This window comes from Euprymna scolopes, chromosome 1 (genome assembly GCF_053919585.1).
Source record: "Euprymna scolopes isolate OS-2025 chromosome 1, ASM5391958v1, whole genome shotgun sequence".
Taxonomy (NCBI): Eukaryota; Metazoa; Mollusca; class Cephalopoda; order Sepiida; family Sepiolidae; genus Euprymna; species Euprymna scolopes.
This window is the reverse complement of record NC_136482.1, coordinates 143,392,153-143,412,350: the sequence shown is the minus strand read 5'-3', so window position 1 is coordinate 143,412,350 and position 20,198 is coordinate 143,392,153. Positions and strand designations below refer to the sequence as shown.

Genomic DNA, 20,198 nt, shown 5'->3' with positions numbered 1-20,198 from the left:
TATTGTTGAATGTGTTTTTGTGGTCATAATATTGAGTTTTGAAATCTAAGGAAGTCATATCTCCGTAATATTTTTTGTCATTCGGGTTTTCTTTCGCAAATATTGTGGGCTGGTAAACTATGCGTTTGGTTAGACATTTATTTTGAAGTGGGCAAAGTGTGCGGTATCTACAGTTGTATTTATCTTGCTCGTTATTAGTATTCTTATTTTTATTTCTAGTATGGTTGTTGTTTTCCGGAGTTAGTTTATTATTATTATTATTATTATTATTATTATTATTATTATTATTATTATTAATATTAATATTATTATCATTATTTCTGCTTTTTTATTAAATATTTTGTTATTATGTGCTTTATAATCTCTAAATTTTCGCAGCAGCTGTAGGATAACTTTAGGATATTTTTATTGAAAATTTTGTATACGGGGTTGGTTGCGGGAAAGGGTTTTTCGATAAATTCTAGAAATTTCTTGCCAAGTTATATTTTTAACATTTTATTGTATGGGGCCGTATACCAGATTATATTCCTTTTTCTTCTATTTTTAATTTCATTATAGTTATTGATGCTTTGTTGCTTATAAATGATGATTCATCCCACGGAAACGATATTTTCAGCAACTTTTACACCCAGAATATTTCTCCACTTGGAAATTGTACGCTTTCCGTATCATACATTTATACTATTATACTCCAGACGACCAATACAAGTAAAACAATAACCAGATGCCCTGGTGTTGTTTAGATATTTGTCTCAGATTAGTGTAATATTTGAAGCTAACAGAGTGATATATTTTATAGGGTTTAGGTACATATATTTTGTTTTTACAGCATTCAGGCAAAATTCATTATTCTTGTCTGCCTTCCTACACGAAAGAGATTATACTGCACATTGTTTATGTTGTTTTCACACAGGAGCATGTGAGGCCGAATTGAGGTTGTTTTAAAAAAAAAAGCGAATGCATCAATATAGCCGAAGTTTTTTACAAATTGGGATGAGTGATGAATATTGAAAAAAAAATCAAGTTGATACCAATTGCAATGTTGTAGTTAATTACTCTTATTCTCGCTTTTGAATGTAAAAAACAATTTGATTTCTTAAGAAGTATTCAATCAGTATTGTACTTTTACGCCATGTTGCTTTACACGGTAATCTTCTATCTAATTTACAGGTAACTGTGGAGACAGGACGTACGACGCGCGGTTCCAAATCTGCTGTCTTGGAATTGTAAAAACCCGACCCGGAATAAATGCAGGAAGATGTTGCAGATATATTGTATACCTTCCACGATATTTTTTGTGTTGCGGTGGACGTGTTATATATAAATCGATTAAGCGGTCAGCATGTTGCGGAAACCGTGCATACGATGAAAGGCATTTCAGATGTATTTTGGGGGAGATTTATCCTAAATAAACTCGGACTCGAACGACTTTCGACAGAAACATTATTTTTTAAACACTTTGTTTTTTTTTAGGACATTTTATGTTATCTTAACGGATTGTATTAACTTATATTATAACAACACGCACTGCACATAAAACAACAAAAATAGTAAAGTATGTACCGGTCTATTTAAATCGCTATTCAATGAATACACAAAATTAAATATGTGTCCTTGTAATTATTAACAAAGAAAAATATTTACAGCAAGCAAGGCATTTTCGTTTCATATAGAACAAAGATATGTCGAATTACATTTTGCATAACCGGGGTTGGCTTGTCCAAAGATGAATGATAAACCTCATTATTTTTTTTTTACATGGGGGTCACCACTTATCAAGGCCCGAAGACAACTCAGGGATAAGGGTTATTGCGTGTACAGTAATCAATGAGATAGTATTGTAGTAATCATTAGTATTGGAGGTTTTGATAGAGTGTCTTACTTAAGGGGGCGGTTTGTCAGGAGTTTGTTTATGTTGGACTTGAAGACGTTCAAGTTATAGTCAGGTGGGAAACATGCAAGCGGCAGAGAGTTCCACTGGCGTTCAGTTCTAAGAAAGAAGCTTTGCTCATGGAATCTACGTTTTGATTTAGGCACAGATAAAGAGTAGGGAAAATTATTGACAGTTGTTTCAGCCAGACGGGTGTTTCTCATAAAAGATTGGCGAACATCACAGTATGCAAATTATTAAAATTCGAGATGGCTATCATCATAATAAATTTCATGATGGTTACCATCATAGTATGTGAATTAATAAAATTCTACAATTTAATTTGATCTTCTAGGATCTTAAAAAGAACGTATATAGTTGCATTTTTAATTGGGGAGTTATATCCAGACCCCCAGACCGTTACTATACTTCAAAGAAACTGAATTTTTCAAATATATATATTTTAAAAGAAAATGTCCTTATCCTGTGATTATTTATTCTTAATTTGAATGTGATGGAGGTTTGATTTTCATCAAACTTTCATGTGGAACAACATTTTCAAAAGAGTTGTTCTTATCTATATAATCATTAATTCTCGTACATCAACTGTAGAGTTTCATAAATGTACGAATGTTGGCGTACATAAGAACATCATGGCTTAAGATTCACTGAATAAATGTATGAGAACAAATACGTTGAGGACATTGCCAATATTGCTGCTAAGATATGGGCTCTCTCTACCCTGCTGGAGAATTACTCACACCTGAGAGTATTCTATATTTCTACAGAACCACCATTCAACGACGTATGCCACATGTGGAGTGATTCACCTCCTACTAGTCTCTTCTACGATATAGATAAGATCCAAAAATGATTCTTTAACAAATTGGCCCCACACTATCAACCAAACTATAACCCTGTCCCATCGCCACACTGTTGTATCCATTTGCCTTTTTCCTTTAAGGAATTCAATAAAATGTGATCTGAGAACTCGTAGCATTTATGCCTTCTAGACGTAAATATTCCTGTAACCAAACAATCTATTATGGTCGCAATTGACATCACCAACAGTTAAAATAGAGCTGAGTTAGAGCTTTTTATTATTAATCCCGGGAATTTCTACAAAACCAATATTCACCGATGCATGCAACACGTGGGATAATTACCCTCCCACTAATCTCTCCCTCAAAGATAGGGTCCAAAAATGAGTCTCCAACTAATTATGCTCTGCACTATCAACCAAACTCTAACCCTGTCCCATCGCCACAATGTTGCACCTCTTTGCCCTTTAAAATTAATTTGATAAAATGTGCTCCGATGAAATCGTAGTATTTGTGCCTTCTCGACGTAAATATTCTTGTAACCCAAGTACCTGTGATGATTGAAATTTACATCAATAACAGTACAATAGAGCGTAGTTTGAGCAATCCCGGGTGTAACACCATGAGTCGGTCACTAGTGTCACCGCCCAATTTTTTCAACAAATGTCTTGAAACGGCAACAGACTGTTATACGATGGACCGGTCAATAGGAATATGTCGCTTAGACGTCTTTTTGTCAGAGTTGAAGCCTAAAGCCATACCTGTGATTTTGGGTGTGGCTGGCTCCTGAACTCTCTTAAGATGAGATTTTCATTCTGGTGGTTTCTGGCTGGAATCTTCTAAGGTTGAAGTTCCTTTGACTGGAATTGTCTTTAGGCAATGTTTCAACATTTAAGACAGCTAAAACAACGACATGCAACACATTAAATCTTAGCTAATTTATTTTATACATTATATTTTACAATAGATAATAATATTAAATAATAAAAAAACAATTTACAATTAAACTTTTGAATAATCAGTCGACTATCTAGTTACTCCTTAACTAGTACTATACGAGAGAGAGAGAGAGAGAGAGAGAGAGAGAGAGAGAGAGAGAGAGGTGTTCCCCTCTCTGTTATGCAGAGAGACAAAACAGGTGTCCTTACCTCATTGCTGTCAGGATCGAAGGGAGAACTGGAATCTCAGATTGCATTGTGGTTTCCTTTCTAGTATATCGCCAAGCGTGACTAATTCAAAACCTGGCTATGCGGCTGGGAACCACACGACCAGTGGCACCACATAGTGTCACACGGGCAAATCCTGGTTGCTTGTTAGTTCCATTTGATGGTTTGGTTAATCAAACTAAAAAAGGGAAAATAACTTCAGTTGGCGAATTTAATATATATATTTTGATACTAATAGTATTGTTTTAGCAGTTGGAGTTGAATTGAGTTGAAAGCAGTGGTTGTATAAAGGTTGAGTTTCAACTGACCCTCCACCTACGTTACACGCCCGTTCACCGATCGAAATAGAGAGAAGAAGAATGAAATGAAGAAAAAGAGACAATGTTTTTTTTCTGATCGAACTGTTCACACCACTGTAAAACTCTGTGTAGCTGAAAAAAAGGAAAATTGCATATATTGTTTTTACATTCAACTTTACTGTATAATAGCAAATATTGTATTCTTGAGTTTATTCAATAATTAATCTTTATAAAAACAAAAATTTACGACTGGAGTTTTATTTTATTCGTTGCCTACGAATTCCTGACTCAAATATCAAACGAATACCGTCTACTTCAGTTGATTTCTTTCAGGAGACAGCAAGCAGAAACCAAACGCCGATTCACACTGTGGTAGGTGGCACTCCTATTTTCCTGAAGTCTTTTAGTTGTTTCGTTTGTTTTTCCTCCCATTTTTTATTTTATCATTTTTTTTCTTTCACCCACGGATCATTGGTGAAACAAGGAATAACAGGAATCGCGCATCAACCCCCTTCACCGTATAGGTGATCTAGATCACGCTATTAAACTTCCTTAGGTGTTCCGAAATCAGAACCAACTAAGACTACAGTTACGTACGGTGAACATTTCAGAGTCTTCACCTGTTTAACCTGACAAGCAGTAAAATCCCATCTTTTCACTGCATTAATCTCTAGATGCCGAAACAGCTTTTTACTCTAATAGTTACATCCCCTAGAATTTAAAATTCTCCCGGAAGTATTAACATTATTACCAGTAGAATTTTTAACCTTTCTATAATACGCCTTTTCAACAACCTTATACTAAATATAATATACAATTTAAAATCGACTTAGTTTTTAATATATTTGGTAGTAATTGTAGATGTATTAATAATAATAGTAAACTTTGCCTTTCAACGAATATTATTACATGCCCGGAGCCCAAAGATTCTTCATGTAAAAGTTTAGGTTAAGGAAGCCACTTCTGAATGCTTTATAACTAATTTGATGCTTGTGGAGATTGGTGATATCTTAAACTAACGCATTTCCTGCGAATAGATTTTACACAATTAAGTGCGATAATGAACCTAGTATGAATCACAAACATGATGAAAAATTATGTGCTGCAAGTATTTGAAATAAAAAACAAAACAAAAAAGAAACAAATTGTTTAAAAATGGCGGCTCGTATTTATTTGGTCAAAGTTATCGATTGCAGTTACCCCTTTCTTGATCTTGCGAACTCTCAAATATTATAATCTATATATCTATAAAAGTGAAAGTGCTGACTGTGTGTGTGTCTGTGTACATTTCCCTACGCAATAACTCTGGTAATTTTCAGTCTACAGACTCGAAATTTAGAATACAGGATACTTAGATTGGGGAAAATCTTTGTAATCCTTTTTTCGGACAGAAACTCGGCTGTTAAGGGGGTAAGTTTAAACGATTTGACCTTTGAGAACTCTACAAAACTCCTCCGGCAATTTGGGGCCTAAACACTTGAAATTTTAGATATAGGTTCCTTGGCATGGATCTAACTTGATTTGAGTAAAAAACAATACATGTTAAGGGGTCATAATAGGGGTCAAAGTTTAAAAAATTGACTTTTTTGGTTTTCTTTTGCTCAACCTACACCTCCAAACACCCGGGCAACGCCGGGCTGAAATGCTAGTATACTATAAATGTCTAAATTCGATGATTTTTTTACGTGTAATTGTTTTTCTACTGGATTATTTTAGAAATTTTTGAAATTTGTGCTAATTTCGACACAACACAGAAGTACGTCATCAAGTTTTCACCTGAAATGCATTAGTTTTAAAAATTATAACACCACTAATTTTAAATGATTAAAATTAGTTTTCTGCCATATTCAAAGAAAAAAGGTGTTATTATTTTATAATAAAACATATAAAGTAATATTGATAAATACACGAATAAAGCAAGTGAAAGGAATACATACTAAATCATACTAAAACGTTTCTTTCTATTCTGATGATAATATATATATATATACTTAACATTTCAATCATAATATTTTTCTACATTGTAATGTTATGTTTAAACAACATTAGCATGTGCTTGCATTATTATGTACTAATATGGATACCCGACGTTGCACGGGTTGATATGAAGTTCGGTTTTGACTCAACTGCTATAAGAAAGACATTGACCAACCCCCAAAAAAGAACGGAAGAATAGGTGACAACTTTCCAACCTTAAAAATGAATAAATCCAACCAGCCTTTCTTTCAATCAAAATAGCAGCCAATGCCCGTGCGACCGCAAAAAGGAAAGAAGAGAAAATAAAAATTTAGTCGCGGTAGGCAGGCTCGAAAGAGGACAAACGTTTTCTGGCAAATGCTTCTGCCAACCAGATTACGACGACTTGCGATTTCATAATTTTTAAAAATAAGGTTTCTAAACATACATTCAGTTTGCTAGCGTGTGTAACTTGTGAAAATCTCGACGCAAATAGTCACACCCTTTGCAAGAAATAGTCAAGTTGATAATCACAGAATTAATCATTTTTTTCTAATTTTTTTTCTAATCTTTTCTAATTATTCGCCCGAGGGATCGCTCTTTCAGATGGTAACATTTTCGACCCGTTTTGAGTCGGTGGAGTTTTAGCGGACTTACGAACAGAAACACACACGAGCAAACGCACACACAAACCCACAAACACACAGATACACAAACACACAAACACACAAACACACAAACACAAAAATACAAAAAAGCACTCAAACACAAAAACAGAAAACACACAAACACAAAAAACACACAAACACAAAAACAAAAACACACAAACACAAAAAAACACACACAAACACAAAAAAACACAAACACATGAAAACACAAAGACACAAACGCACAAACACAAAAACACACAAACACACAAACACACAAACGCACAAACACACTTTCTCTCTCTCTCTCGTTTGTTCTCTCTCTTTCTTTCTCTTTTTCTCTCTTTAACTCTCCTTATCTCTCTTTCAATGAAGAAATTATTATTAAATATAATTCGATTGTTTTAAAACAGTTGAAGCTTGCATTCTGGGACACAACATAGCATGCGTCGGGTTTCAACTGGTCTTTATAAAAATATGCTCCTCATTGTTAAATCTTAAATTATATTTTTATAAAAATGCATTTGTTCGCTATTTTTGTATAAGCGTTAAATTCCAGTATAACATTAATGAGACATTTTTTTAAAAGTTCAGTTTTCAATATAGATACTCGGTGCGGTTAGAAGTGACTATTTGACTGGGTTCCAATCCTTTAACCGATATTAATTATCACTTCCTACATTGATGATTACGTAAGCATAGAAACTCTAGTGTCTATATGTAAAATTAATTATTATTTATTCATAAAATATTATAAAACCCTTTAACCAGGCTTATGTAAGAGAGTTAAAATAAGCTCTCAAACTTAGCGTAATGCAATTTTCTTGCGTTTGCAAATGAACAATTCTTGACTAATTTTCTATATTTGGCTGCTGGTCTCTACATTACATATAGAAGTTTATCTCCATTTTCCGTGGCAATTCAGATTTACTAAGAGGTTTATTACCGAATTGCACATTCAAACAAAACCGTGATTTCGACAGACAGTAATAAGACCTTTCTGCACTTATTATTGCCTAACCATTTAACACTAGTGTCTATAGGTAATATTCAATAATATTTTAGTAAAAGTTTTGTTCTCTGTGATATAAATGCTATTTTAATTTAAAAATAAAATAAATATGATATACTTTTGTATATCATGTGTAATAAAAATAACGTACATACGATATAATTTTGTAAGCCAAATAACAACAGAGTATTAGGTAACTTGATCTTAAGAAAAGTTTATGTGTTCTAGATAATCCTATTGATAATTAGAATGTTGGTATGACAATATCTCAATAAAGTTAGGACAGACCACCGTTGAAAGGTGATATCCTTATATACAGTATGCCCTATACAAATCATAAGGGAAACTAAAATAAGTAGACGTAAACGACTTAGATGGATAAAAATTCAGTGTAACAGAACAAATATCTTTTAAGAATAGAAGCTGCATGATGTGATTAAGCGGTCAGAAAACTGAGACATTTATTTTGCGTGAGAACGGAAGTCTTGATAGGAGATAGAAAATGATGTCATATAGAGAAAAACCTTTTCGTTAAACAAGCAGTACCAGTGTGGAATTTATAATTGTCAGATATATCAGAAATATATGTTTCATTGGAAAACTTGCTGCGGGCGGCTGGTCTTAATATATTATAATCTATGCACATCTCGTAGGTATTATTACAGGGTCAGTTCTCTAATATATCGTACTGAGTGAAAAATGTTTTGAAAAATGACTCGGGTGCTATCAGTTAGAATCGAAACCAAAATATTTAGCGCAGTAGCCTTGTTTCCTACAATTTGAGCTGACCCGAGAGACAGATAAAATATTTCAAATTAAACCATTGCTAGGAAACATTGAATCTACGCATGCGTAAACCTAATATGTTGGCAAGTTAAAATGAACATTTTACATTTCAACTTGCCGAGATATTTTTGTACGCATTGTTTTTTTTTACATGGTAGTCACCACATATCAAGGCTCGGAAGTCACTCGGGGATAAGGGTTATTGCGCGCACAGTAATCAATGGGATAATATCGCAGTGATCGTTAGTAATGGAGATTTGATAAAATGTCTTACTTAAGGGGGCGGTTTATCAGGAATTTGTTTATGTTGGACTTGAAGACATCCAAGTTTTAGTCAGGTGGGAAACAGGCAAACGGAACAGAGTTCCACAGGCGTGCACTTCTAAGAAATAATCTTTATTCATGGAATCTACGGTTTGATTAAGTCACAGATAAAGAGTGGGGAAAATTATTGACAGTGGTTTCAGCTAGACGGGTGTTTATTGTGAAAGATTGGCGAGGGGGGAACCAGAGATTGGAGCTCAGACGAGCACTTTCCATGGAAATAACTATAAAACAAAGACAGGCTCACAACGTCTCTTCTGTAGGAGAGAGGTTGCAGGGAAGAGAAAAGGGCATTCCCCGCTAAGCTACGAAGTCTATTTTGTACTCTCTCAAGGCAGGATAGGCTGTTTTTATCTATCTAAAAAAAGTTATTTGTTATAAACTGTCCTTGGTGTATGATTACCATTTTCTGTTCATTTCAGTGTTATGTGACCAGTAGTTTAAAAGTTTATCGGTTAAATATTTACACACAGACACACAAAGACATGCATCAATTGCCTTATTATATTTAGAAAAAAGAATCGCTTTCGCGTATTTTTTCTTCTTTCGCTCATAAACTTGCTTGCTACTGGAAGTTGAATACCTACTTGTTTGAGATACATGACTTTCGGGAACATCTAGTGTTACTACTCTAGAGGAACTTGATGGGAGTGATTAATGGGAGTAAGTCGTTGGTTAGAATGCAAACAAAAGTTAGAGACTTCTCCATAAAATACGCCACGAAGAAAAAGTAGACATTAGATAAACTAACCCGGGCAGTGGCTGAGCGGGATACTGTTATAGTAGAAATAGAATAGGATGACTTTCGACGTGAAGCAAGCGAGCGTTATGAGTGCCAAGTAGTTAGGACTAGGCTAATGAAACTTCCGAACGAAGCTGTAACTTCAACGCAAACAGGCTTGAGCTAAGTTAAGTACCTTGATGGCCATACGTTGGAATCGACTCGGGAGATCTCGGAGGGATCTCGAGAGCATTTCGAGGAGCGCTTCACGCAACCGTCCCATCCAACGGCACAGGAGTTTAGAAACTAGTTGACCGACTCTCCCTCGAGGCGACTGGAGCGGCTAGTTACAGATGTACGGTTATAGAGCGTGAGATCTTGACTGCACTGAAGCAGGTCGGCTACAACAAACTGTCGGCTGCCCTACAAACTGTAGCCCATGTTTATACCGATTCTGTCAAGTGTGACAAGCATGCGCAAAAGCGCACAAAAGTATTAGTTGTGCGTGCCTGCGTCGGGGAGCGAACCTGGGACGGTTAGATTACAAAGAAAAACGTTTGTGAGCGATACTCGCATTACCGCGACAATTAGGTTCGCCCGACGTCTATAAAAAGTCAAGCCGAAACGATAAAAGAAAGAAGTCGAAAGAACTGATTCGTTCAACTTTGAAAAGAATTTCTGGCGTGTATATCGCTTAACACAAATTAATTAGCTTTCTCCTCCCTCGTGCTGCGACAAGCTTTCTCGGCTATTATGGCTTTCGATCCAAAACTTATGCTTATATTTGATGGCAGTGAATCTGGACAGTCAATAGTGGAGTTGTTGGAGAAAGCTGAATTAATATGTCAGCTAACTGGCGTAAAGCGCATCGAATGTGTAATTCCAATGCGTTTGTCAGGCGGCGCCTATGCGGTGTACCAGCAATTAAGTGAGGAAAAGCGAGCCGATTTTGGGTGTATAAAGAAAACCCTGTATACAGCGTTTGTTTTGGATCCGTTTGCTGCAGGGAAGCAGTTCGCAGCTCGTCGTCTCCAACCAGGTGAAACAGTCGACGTCTTTTTGGCGGAGCTGTGCAGGCTAGCAGTCCTGTTTGGCGGCGTATCGGATCAATGCCTGCAATGTGCATTCATTGATGATTTGTCGGAACATGCAGAAAACTTGTTGCGGGCATCATCCCAGATGGATAACTTGGATCTATCTTATGTGCTGGCGCGCGCTCGTGCTATTTTAATGACTAACACGACAGTTCCAGAGCTATCTCCATTAGCTGCACGATCGGCACCAGTTAACCCCAAAAAGACAGATACTTCACGGAGGTGTTACAAGTGTAATGGACTGAATCATAGGGCAAGCAATTTCCCATTGGATAGTGCACATTGCTCGATTTTGTCCGGGAAACGAGCGAGGGGGCGAGAAGTGAGCGCCAATCGCATCCCACAAACTGGTGTAAATGCCGTCTTGCCAATTGTCACGGTTCTCATCAATAGACTACCACGCACGGCTCTGGTGGATACCGGATGCACACAGTCACTGGTCCGCAAGTCATGTTGCAAAGAATGGATGAGGAAAGTAACCCCAGTGCTCACAGCAGATGGAAACACACTAAGCTGCTGTGGAGTAGGAATGGTGCAGGTTGACCTTGATGCAACACGGAGCATTAACATAGAATTCCTAGTTGTGGATGGATACTTACTGGGATTCGATTTATTGCTTGGACTGGACGCAATCAAGCGACTGGGAGGAGTAGCTGAGTCTATCGCAGGAGAGGTGACCTTTCCACATTTTAGCAAGGCCAATTTTGCTGCTATCAATATTACCAAGCCTTCCTTCTCGGACAAATATGACCAAGATACTCAGAAGTGGACTACATGGTGGAAATGGGCTGACGACCAACCTCCACTTACATTGAGAAATAAACTTGCAGAGTATTCAGCGCCAACACCGATTCGTGATGAATACGATCGGGAATTGCAGGTGTGGATTGATAATGGTTGGTTACTGCCATATCCCGAGGGCGAGATTGGCCCTCCAAAAGATCTAATCCTTCTCAAGGCTGTTATAAAGGAGAATAAAGAGAAAGTGATTCCCGTTATGGATTATCGGGAGGTGAATGAGTACGTGGATGTGCATTCTGCCAACGCAGATGTTTGCCTACAGAAATTGAGGGAGTTGCGACAACAGACACCAAACGTTTCAGTGCTGAACCTACGCCGAGCCTATTTACAAGTTCACGTTGAAAAATCTCTGTGGCCGTTCCAAACAGTAAAAATTAAGGGACAGCGATATTGTCTTACCCACCTCGGATTCGGGCTGAACGTTGCCGATCTAATAATGCGGGCCATTGTTAATACCGTCATCAGTCAGGATAATAATATAAATGAGGCTACGTCCTCATATATTGATGGCATTTTTGTGAATGAAAGCATATGTTCGGCAACCCGTGTAAAGGAACATTTGGAGAAGTTTGGCCTGGAAAGCAAGACCCCAGAACAGTTGAGACTGGGCTTCCGTGTATTGGGATTACGTGTCCAAGGGGAGAACGGAAAATTGTCATGGCGGCATGGCAATGACCTTCCGACAGTACCTAATAGACTTACTCGCCGAATTGTGTTTTTAGTGTGCAGGAACGAAGGGCGAATATGATCACAACTGGGTGGGATAATCAAAAACATTTGTTCGAGAGCAGCCGAGGAAGATCCAGTAAAATGTGACTGGTGCATCTGTGGAGAAGTATGGGTGGATGTCAGTTCTATTGCTACAGGCGTGGTTGTGGAAAGCAGCGGTTCTGTGGCGGAGAACCTAAGCTGGCTCCGCGCAGTGCATGGGAAAATGGTGGGATCGTTCTACAGCTCCAGAAGATATCTCACTGCTGATGCAGTTCTCTATCTCTATAAAAGCCAAGCACGCCCAAAGATGGAGTACTGCTGCCACATCTGGGCTGGAGCTTCAAAAAACAGCCTATCCTGCCTTGACAAAGTACAAAATAGACTTCGTGGCTTCGTGGGTGATGCTCTCTTCTCTTCCCTGCAACCGCTCTCCCACAGAAGAGACGTTGTGAGCCTGTCTTTGTTTTATCGTTATTTCCATGGCAAGTGCTCGCACGAGCTCCAATCTCTGGTCCCCCTCACCAATCCTTCATGATAAACACCCGTCTAGCTAAAACCACTGTCAGTAATTTCCCCCACACTTTATCTGTACCTAAATCAAAACGTAGATTCCATGAACATAGCTTCTTTCTGAGAAGTGCACGCCTGTGGAATTCTCTTCCGTTTGCCTGTTTCCCACCTGGCTACAACTTGGACGTCTTCAAGTCCAACATAAACAAATTCCTGATTAATCGCCCACTTAAGTAAGACACTTTATCAAATCTCCTATACCAACTATTACTACGATAACAGAGCTGACCAAATTACTCGAGTACCACAGCGGTGAATAGATGAGATCCGTAAGGCAACAGAACCCAGAGAACTTGTGTGCGCTGTGGCCGCAGAACACGAACACGACTCTCAGATACAGATAATTCATCAGTCCAGTGGACATCCCGGTGTGAAAAGGACATGGCACTTTGTAAAGTTTGTCAATCCGACAATAACTGAATCTCAAGTGCGATCGGTGGTTGGGGATTGTAAAGAATGCCAATACATAGATCCAGCTCCGGTGCATTGGAAGCCAGGTAGGCTTAACATCACGGACACTTGGAGTAGGGTTGCTATGGATATAACCCGTTTTGATACTCAGGTGTTCTTGACATTGATAGATTGAGGTTCCAGCCGTTTTGCCATTTGGAGGCAGTTCTACCGACAGGATTCGGCTGGCGTCATTAAAGAGTTGCAAAGTATATTCTGCGAAAGGGAGCCGCCAACCGAATTGCTCACAGATAATGGTGCAGCGTTTTGCGGAAAGACAATTACTGATTTTACACAAATGTGGGGCGTGCAAATTCGATTTCGGTGTGCCCATGTACCCTCCGAAAACGGTATAATCGAGCGATCCCATCGCACTATAAAGCGCATTGCGGCAAGAACAGGGTGCATGGTCTTGGGGACAATGTACTGGTACAACGTCACGCCTAAAGATGACAAGACAGCCATGACAGCACCTGCGAATATGCTATACAATTATAGGATCCGTATCAAAGGTATTGATGAAGTGAGGGTGCCCGAGACCGCAGTGGCTAATCCGTACAAGGAAGAGGATGCGGTTTGGGTGAAGAATCCGCGGGGAAGATGCACAACGCAGTCCGGTACAGGAACAGTGACAAAAATAAATAGTCAACACTCAATATCAGTTGATGGAACACCCCGCCACAAAAAAGATGTGCGCCCAGCATGCCGACATGACGTTACAATCAATGATGAACTCAATTCATCAGATGACGAAGACCCACTTCTGTACGAACGGCCAGATGACGGAAGCTCTTCAGAAGATGATGACGGAAGCTCTTCAGAAAATGATGAGGATCCAGAGCAGAGTTTGATGATCCGGAAAACGAAGGCACCACTGAGGAAGTACCTTAATCTGTACTATTAAGGCGAAGTATCCAGACGAAACGGCCTGCCCAACATTGTCATATATGTGATCTCGAGATCAGGGAGGAATGTGACGAGCATGCGCAAAAGCGCATAAAAAGTATGAGTTGTGCATGCCTGCACTAACAAACTGACGTTTGAGATTTATGTAATAGATAAAAGTTATTATATATATGCATTTTATTAATCTGATATCTTGGGCGAGTAACCCATGTAAAGGATTATACATTTATTTCGGTTTAGAAGTTAAAATTAAGTAGAGTGGTATTTTCCGTTATAAAGTATGGTTACAAGTACGCACTCAGTCAGCTATTTCATAAGCAGGAGATCGCTACTACAAACTGGCGAATGAGCATATTTTTTTTTGTTCACTGAATATATCTTTTGAACTTTTGTATGTTACTTTCTTTCATAACCACGTATGGGTTTGGAGAATTACGTCTTTATATATTTATACGGTAGAAAATAAAACTCAATTGAATTTGTTTAGGATAGTTGCTAATAAAGAGCAAAATAAAATTAAAGCGAGGGAGAAGAAGGAGATGGATTACTTATGGGAGTTGTCTACCAGTAAAACTCAAGTTGTCTTAGTGATTGTCTACTGTCCACAGAATTATGAACATTGTACTCTCACTAGGAAATTTATTGTACAGGTCTATACAGTATCTAGAAAAAGTCAAGATATGTAAATAAAGGTTATTTAAAAGATAAAAATAATTAAACTTATTAAAAACATTATGAAACGAACAGTAATATGAAAATCATAAACATGTAAGACAATAATTTCAACGAGAAAACAAAATAAAAGAAATGTGTAAAAGTCACTAAATTGTAAGAAAGAGGGAAATACATTTTTTATTACCGAAAAGAATAATGTTTGGATATGTTAAGTGTAAAATGCTTGGTATTGGAGAATTTTTGTAAAATTGTTTTACTACTTTAAATTGAATGCTATAGGGAAAGAGAGAGAGGGAGAGAGAGAAAGAGAGAGAGAGGGCGTGAGAGAAAGAGAGAGGGGGAAAACCCACGATAGAGCAGAGAATAGATGAAAGATGATTGGCGTATTTGTTTTCATATTCGTTGCACTGAATTAACATAAATAATGTGATGAGCAATAGTAAAAGAAGGTTACTAATAATTCATATCAGTACATAAGAAATAATAAGTTAGTTGAATTATAATGAATGTAGAAACAATCCTGGGTACATATACTAGAAAGAACAGTTGGAAATAAGTGGTACAATATCCAACAATTTCTATAGCAACGTACATAGAAAATACAGCTATTAAAACTGACACAGTGATATGATATGGGACAAGAAGGAGGAAAAAGCAACCTTAGTAGAAGCGGTGCTGTGTTAAGCAGAGCCGAGAGGGAAAATATGACGAAATACCAATGTGTTATATACAACATAAAAAAAATTTTTATCAAAAGAAAATCTTCATCATTCCAGTAATTATAGGAGCATCTGGATTCCTGAAAAAGAACCAAAAACTAACAAATATACCCGGTGAACCAAGTGCAAGAGAGATAAAAAACAATCCCACTTATAGGGAGAGTTAGAATATAAAAGAAAACGTCCGGTTGAATGTACGAAACACGAAGCAAATATCTGGCATCAGACATGATGTCCAAACCCTCGCTGGGACAAAATTATACGGACATTGAAAACAAGTTTTCATGATGTGTCAATATAGATACTGGGTTGAGGTAAAGATGCTTTTTGACTGGGTTCGAATCCTTGGACCGATAGTAATTATCACTTCTTACACCGATGATTACGTAAGCATAGAAACTTTAGTGTCTGTAGGAAAAATTAGCTAATATGTATTCATAAAATATTATTGTAACTCGCTTAAAACCATTATTGGTCTCCTATAAGAGAGCTTAAATAAGCTTTCAAAATGTTCTTGTGTCTGCACTTAAACAATTCTCGACTAATTTTCTATATATGACTATTTGTCGAGGGGACATAAATATATGACTATATGTCGAGGGGACATAAATACTACGATTTCGTCGGAATACATTCCATTAAAGTACAAGGACGCAAAATTTGCGGCGATAAGATAGGGACTGGAGCTTGATTAACAATGCGGGGTCCCGTATTATTTGGATTCTTTAAACTACTTTTTTTCTTATTTTAAGTGTTACTTTTACGTTTCGGTCGCTATAGCCTCCGAGCATCTCTAGGTATATATTTTAGAACATGAGAATATTTCTGCGAGGGACTTGAGGTCTACAAACCGAGCAGTACGAGTCCAAAGAGACCTTTTATCCTTGGGAGTGGATTGGCTGCAGTCCAGGAGATGCACTTCGTTTCATCTAGGGATACCCGGATACTGGCCAAAGATTTCGATGTCTTTTCAGCATTTGGGGATCCCCGGGTGAAAAATGTCTCTTTGCTTGTAAAACGCAACATATCAGCGACGATTGGTTTTGATTTATAGGGACGCGGAGGCAGTTTGTCATGGCTAATATTGCCGTCAAACACTGCGTCTCGGGTTGTCGCAGTAAATGTGCTCAGCACAGATCGATAGAGGGCCTTCTTTTTTCGGGATTTCGATGCCTTCGTCGCGTGTCCGAAGCGTATGGTTCTAAGATAATCGATATATCTCAAATAAACGAGGTCAGTAGGAAGATAGAGAGACAGAGAGGTGTAAAATCAACATGACTGATTTGATAACAAGATGCGATCTGGTTGATAGGTTCCCTTTCGAGCACCCGGGGAGGTAGATTTAGACTTGGACAAATAGTTTGTCTTCTTACTCGAATACTTATTAGGATAGAATGTTAGAAGAAGCAAAGCAGACTTTTATCATGTCTTACATTTAGGATACTAGGTCAATTTGACCATAATATATTTATAGCCCGTTTGAAGTTAGGAAAAGGACGTAAACTTGCTGGTTACTGGAGGTTTAATACCTTATTGCTTGAGATACAAGTCTTTCAGGAACAGCTAGTATTATTACTTCAGAGGAACTTGATGAGGGCGGTTAATTGGAGTTAATGGTGGGTTAGGATGAAAACAAAAGTAATACGCCCAGCACCTCGCTTTAAATAAGGCTACGGAGAAGAAGCAGACAGATAAACTAACCCGGGCAGTGGCTGAGCGGGATAATGTTAGTGTGGAAATAGAATAGGACGACGTGACGATAGTGAGCGTTATGAGTGCCAACTACTTAGGGCTAGGCTCATGAAAGTTTCGAACAAAACCAACGATTTTGACAATTCCAAAGCTTTCGATAGGTTCAACTATCTCTTCCTGGCATCTGTTTTAGAGGTCGCCGGACTTCCGCAAATGGATCCACGTTCTCTGCTGCGCACCATCGGCAGTGATGCAAGTAAACCAAAAGCGTTGGGAATATTTTGCTATCTTCCGATCACTACGTCAGGGCTGTCCGCTGTCGCCCCTGCTCTACATCCTTGGGTTAGAGCCGCTAATTTGCAAGCTAAGAAGTGATGAGATAGGTACGGTCCTAGGTGAAATCACGAACTAGGGTCTCCGCGTTCACCGATGACAACACCGTGTGTCGTTTTTCCGAGACAAAAGCACTCACACGTCACGATCACAGGGGCCAAAATTAATCGCATCATTGCGGTTTGGTATTTATAGCGGTGACACAACCTTTCTTCTGCACAGAGCCTGATTCAAATCTTTGGCGTGTGGTTCGGACCGGGTCTATTCAATGTTGTATTCAACGTCCGTGTACCGGAGGTTTAGTAATGCCCGACTTGGCGTGCCATTAAGGCGCCGAGAGACTACATTTCTTGATTCGAACTTTGACCGAATATTTTGTGTTGAACCCAGCGGTCAATGTTGCCTTTCCAAACCTTATCTCCGACCATATGGCTAAGAGTAAGCGTAGGCCGAAGGGTAACACGCAGTTCTTCAGAGAGTGCGAAGCTGCACTGAGAAAGTTTCATTCCAGAAAGGAACTGTATAGGGAATTAGTCAAGGATTACTGATGACCCGCTCTGTGGGCGTCTGAAATGGTCGAAGAATAATATCCGCTAAGAATGTAGTTATGCGTCAGGTACGAATCATCTAAACAACTCTGAGTTCTCGTTCAACTGTTGACTTTCCCCGAAAGCACTGCCTCTCGATGTTATGCAGCACAGTACCAGAATAGTGGCGACACCCGATTGTCCACATTGTGATTTTTTTGAAAATGAAACAAATGAGCACGCTTTCTTTGAATGACTGAACTCCCAGGTGCTGGGGGTATGTCAGTGAGGTGACGGCGCATATAGATCACGAGCATCTGCGTACTCTAACCGTTTCCTATATTCTCGACAACGTCGGCCCGCGGTGAGACAGGCAGAGAAAGATGGTGTTTCTCGCAATCTTCGCTGCACCACTGATCGTGGTATGGACGTCGCATCAGCTGAACGTCAACATCAGATGTGATAGAACAAAATTACAATCGTGGGAGTTCAAAAACGGTGGAAAAGAGTGGCTAGCTTGTGTATGAGAAGATGAGTCAAGTACGAGTACCTGATCCCTGCTTAAGCATGGCGCACGCAGTTCAGATCCTGTCGGACCCCAGCAATTTGGGTAAATTTTTTATGCTTCTAAACCTTAACCACTGCACTGAATAAGCCCTCATCCCCCGGAAATAAATGTCTCCAAGATTCTTACTCCATACTTTAATTTCTTTTCATCCCTGGCTTTTATCTCAAGTGAGAAAATATCAAGGACTCTCCACACTATCAAACTTCCCCAACTATTTCTTTTTGCCTAAAATTAGTTGATCTACTTCGTGTCGGCAAAAAAAACAAATGTTCTTAGTGTGTCTGGTCGTGTTCTGGCATGTTGGAAGTGAATGTTTTTGTCTAGAGGACAACTGAATCATGAGACTTAACCCTTTAATTTTAAAATTGAATTCAACATGTTTTAGCAGTGTACGTCGCAAATAACTTAGAAGAAGTAATAAATTGACATCTTTTTTTTTTGTAACAACGACATTTATTTCCTTGTTCTCCCGCCACATGGTACTTCTCATTACGACCATGATGTCACACACGTCTCTAACGTTCTCGTCTTCTATAACGTGTTCTCCCCTTTTTATAGTCCTGCCGCCACGTCATTTCGAAGATGGTTGGGTATTTGCATATAGACGCTATAATTTGTTCCTCGTTCTTTCCCGGAAAACGTCGAGTTTCTCTGCTAGTATACAATAATGTCACAGGATATATAACATATGTTATGACGTCAGGTATAGCAAGTGAAGTCATACCTGGCGTCATAGCAAATAGTGTCATGAATTCAGGGCAAGAAATAAAAGTAAATATCCCTCGGGCAATGCCGCCGGGAAGCCTGTTCGCATATATATATATATATATATATATATATATATATATATATATATATATATATATATATATATATATATATATATATATATCAGCCCAAAATTTAAAAGCAAGAAAGATAACACTTAAAATGACCTAGGACGTGGTGTAACGCTTAACGCATTAGACCATAATACACATGGTATCAGGTTCGATTCGTAGAAACAGTCAAGCTACGGTGACGAGAGATAGGGCATCTCGAAACATGCATTTCCGTAGATCACTGTTTTATAAGTAAAATAAAAAATATTAAATAAATAAATGAAATTTGTTTACGTCCAACAAAATTAGGGCGATTTTCTGAATAAAAAGATCTTCAAGGTTGAAGACACTTATTAACCGTATTATCGTTTACAAATTAAGAAAATATCTGAATGAATATATATATATATATATATATATATATATATATATATATATATATATATATATATGAAATGTTTATTTTTGAAATATTGCTAATTTTCATTTAACGGTTGAGAATGTTATGGTAAAAACTGAATCACAGTTAATTTTGAGTAAAGCTCAATATATCTATTTCATAGTTGCAGAGTACAAAACTTTGCTGAAATTCAGACTTGCATATTTTCTTTTTTATAACTCTTGCTTATTTCGCCTGCATCTCTTCATTACTAATAAATAAACTCAAGTAAGGTAATCGGAAATAGGTAGAGCATCATATTGAGAAATAATGCTTTTTATATGACACTT

General features: G+C 38.0%; 1 long non-coding RNA gene across 1 annotated transcript in view; it reads right to left on the bottom strand.

Annotated features, from left to right (window-relative positions):
• The window catches only part of LOC145275903 (uncharacterized), a 545,051-nt gene that overhangs the window by 408,219 nt on the left and 116,634 nt on the right, over positions 1 to 20,198 (bottom strand). The window lies entirely within an intron of this gene.